This window comes from Tribolium castaneum, chromosome 3 (genome assembly GCF_031307605.1).
Source record: "Tribolium castaneum strain GA2 chromosome 3, icTriCast1.1, whole genome shotgun sequence".
NCBI lineage: Eukaryota > Metazoa > Arthropoda > Insecta > Coleoptera > Tenebrionidae > Tribolium > Tribolium castaneum.
Genome location: NC_087396.1, coordinates 4411286 through 4414751, shown reverse-complemented (window position 1 = coordinate 4414751; position 3466 = coordinate 4411286). Strand labels below are relative to the sequence as shown.

General features: G+C 30.3%; 1 long non-coding RNA gene across 1 annotated transcript; it reads right to left on the bottom strand.

Moving 5' to 3' along the window:
• Positions 1-485: 485 nt before the first annotated feature.
• Positions 486-2458, bottom strand: LOC135265663 (uncharacterized). The gene is made up of 3 exons (XR_010333415.1): positions 1138-2458; positions 788-1069; positions 486-736 (listed from the first exon to the last, which is right to left on the bottom strand). It is a non-coding gene; the product is annotated as an uncharacterized LOC135265663 (long non-coding RNA).
• Between the last annotated feature and the right edge of the window lie 1008 nt (positions 2459-3466).

Here is a 3466-nt window from a genome sequence, read left to right as displayed (position 1 = left end):
TTTTTCCTCTACTAAAGTGTTAGACACAATTAAATTAGTTTAATTTCAGTTTTTCAAACATTTAATTTTAAAGCAAATTTTTGTTAAATATTATTTATATCCAACTCTATAACTCGCTTATGGTTGGTCCTACAAGAAAAATGCAAATAACTATTTTGTAGGAACTTTTATCAGCTTTAATTTTGACAGAAAGATAAAAATTCATAGGAGTAACTGTTTTCGAGATATAAGCAAGAAACCAAAAAACTGTTACCTTAATAAAGCGCTTGCATATAAGCAGATTTAGTACTATTAGTATTATTATTATTAATGTTATTGTTATTAATATGACGACTAAAAACGATTCTGAAGACTTTGGTGACTTTTATGTCTTTTTCTTTTTTCTCTACTAAAGTGTTAGACACAATTAATTTAGTTTAATTTCAGTATTTCAAACATTTTATTTTTAAGCAAGTTTTTGTTAAATATTATTTATATGGAAAAAATTTAAAAGGAAGCCTACTGAAGATAATTTTTCTGCTTATAAAAGATTTTCTAACCAACTAAAATCTGATTTACAAATAGCCAGGTGTAATTATGAAAATTCTATATTAAATAAACCAAAACTATTTTATTCCCATGTACGTAAATTTATCTCTAGTCGTGTGTCGGTCCCTTTAGTACGAAATGCTTCAGGTCTACTCTGCTCCGATCATACAGAAACTGCAAACACTTTAGCGGACAGTTTTGCTGCTACCTATAATTAAAACATTAATAATAATATACCGTCATTTATGCCTACAAGTACATTTAGTGGGTTGTCTTATATTAATTTTACTCCGGATCTGGTAAAAAGCCAACTCTGTGCCATTAAATTAAATACAGCTCCAGGTCCGGATCAGATACCTCCCAAACTCCTGAGAACTTGTGCTGCTTCGTTGTCGGGCCCACTTGCCAAAATGATGACAAAATCATTCTTACAAGGCACTTTGCCCTACGAGTGGTTGCAAGCAACAATCACGCCTTTGTACAAGTCAGGAGATAAACTTGATCCTGCTAACTATAGACCTGTAAGTCTCACGTCGACATGCTGTAAAATTATGGAAAAAGTTATAGTCAAGGAACTATTAACTTACATGAGAAAAAATAATTTAATACCTGAGCATCAGCACGGCTTTTTACCAGGTAGGTCAGTTGTCACAAATTTGCTATCCTGCACAAATCTATGGACAAAAATGTTAGACACTAACCAACCTGTAGACATAATTTACCTTGATTTTAGTAAAGCCTTTGATAAAGTCCCTCACAATCTCTTGTTAGCAAAACTGGAGTCCTATGGTGTAACAGGAAATTTGCTTGATTGGATCCGAGCGTTTCTATCAAATCGAAACTATTGTGTAAAAGTCTGTGGTAAATTTTCGTACTCTAAACCAGTATTAAGTGGGGTCCCACAGGGATCAGTTCTTGGACCAATTTTATTCTTGTTATATACAGCAGATTTATTGTTTTCACTGGACAGCTATTCAGCATATGCGGATGATATTAAGTTATTTGCTAACCCACTTGTCACGGACTTGCAAGACCAACTTAATTTAATCTTCCAATGGAGCGAGAAGTGGCAAATACCACTAAATATTGCAAAATGCTGTGTACTTCAGTGTGGCCACAACAACCCAAAGTACCTTTACCATATAAATGGCACACTCCTGAGTGTAAAAACCTCAACCAAAGATCTAGGGGTCATTGTAAATGATAAGTTAGGATGGTCAGAGCAATGTCTAGCATCAGTGGGTCGAGCGCGTAAAATGTTTTATTTGCTAAAGCATGTTTTTCCAAATCCTTCAGTCAGTTTTATTTCAAAGGTGTACATCACTTACATAAGGCCGCATTTGGAATTTGCCATTCCAGTCTGGAGACCTTATTTGTTAAAGGATATTGATTTGCTGGAAAAAACTCAGCACCTGGTAACTAGATGGACACACTGTTTAAGACAAGTTTCATATGAACAACGTCTTGAAATACTCAAAATACCAGATCTACGTGCTCGTCAAAACAGGGCAGATGCAATTCAAATTTTTCGGCTTACTCATGGTTTATTTCCTGGAGTAACACGCAATTTCTTGCAAATTCAATATCATGACAGACTTAGAGGTCATTCTTATAAGCTGAAAAAAGAACCATTTAAGACTACCGTTAGAAAGAATTATTTGACAAATCGTGCATTTGATACATGGAATGGCTTGCCTGATAACGTTGTTGCAGCTGTTACTGTTTCTTCCTTCAAGAATCAATATGACACATTACAATAATTAACATTAACCTTTATTAATTAACTAATTTAACTGTAGATTAAAATTGTATTTCATTTTTCATTATTCAATGGTGTTTTATTTAACACGAAACCGTATTTCTTGATATTTTGCTATAAAGGTGTTAACCTCAGCAAAGAATCTATGTTAATAATAATAATAATAATAATAATAATATCCAACTTTATAACTCGCTTATGGTTGGTCTTACAAGAAAAATGCAAATAACTATTTTGTAGGAAATGTTATCAGCTTTAATTTTGAAAGAAAGATAAAAATTGATAGGAGTAACTGTTTTCGAGATATAAGCAAAAAACCAAAGTAAAAACTGTTACCGTTTCAGAACAAAAATGTAATTCAGTTTTCAATGTTTGAGACGAAGACGAAAATGCAGCATTTAAAATCGACTCTGAAGACTTCAGTGACTTATATGTCACCTCCTTTTTCTTCTAATAAAGTATTGGACCCAACAAATTAAGTGTATTTTAAATCACAAGACATTTTCTGTTAAAACACTTTTTTTTAATTAATAATTATTTTCAAACTTATATATCTCGCTTATGGTTAGTTTTACATGAAAAATGCAAATAACTATTTTGTAGGAAATTTTATCACCTTTAATTTTGGTGATAAAGTAAAGATTGATAGGAGTAACTGTTTTCGAGATATAGGCAAAAAACAAAAAAACTGTTACCTTAATTAAGCGCTTGCATATAAGCAAATTTAGTACTACTAGTATTGTTATTATAAATGTTATTGTTATTAATATGACGACTAAAGACAACTTTAAGACTTTAGTGACTTTTATGTCTCCTCCTTTTTCCTCTACTAAAGTGTTAGACACAATTAATTTAGTTTAATTTCGGTTTTTCAAACATTTTATTTTAAAGCAAATTTTTGTTAAATATTAAAAACTATAAATTGGCTTAGATTGCCTAAAAACACAGATCACACATGATCTTTTGCATAAAAATGAGAAAACGCTCATGTAACACACAAAATAAGCTCCATTTTTCCTTTTTAAAAGTATTATTATTATTATTACTTTTGTTACTATTACTATTATTATTATTATTATTATTATTATTATTGTTATTATTATTATTATTATTATTATTATTATTATTATTATTATTATTATTATTATTATTATTATTATTATTATTATTATTATTAAA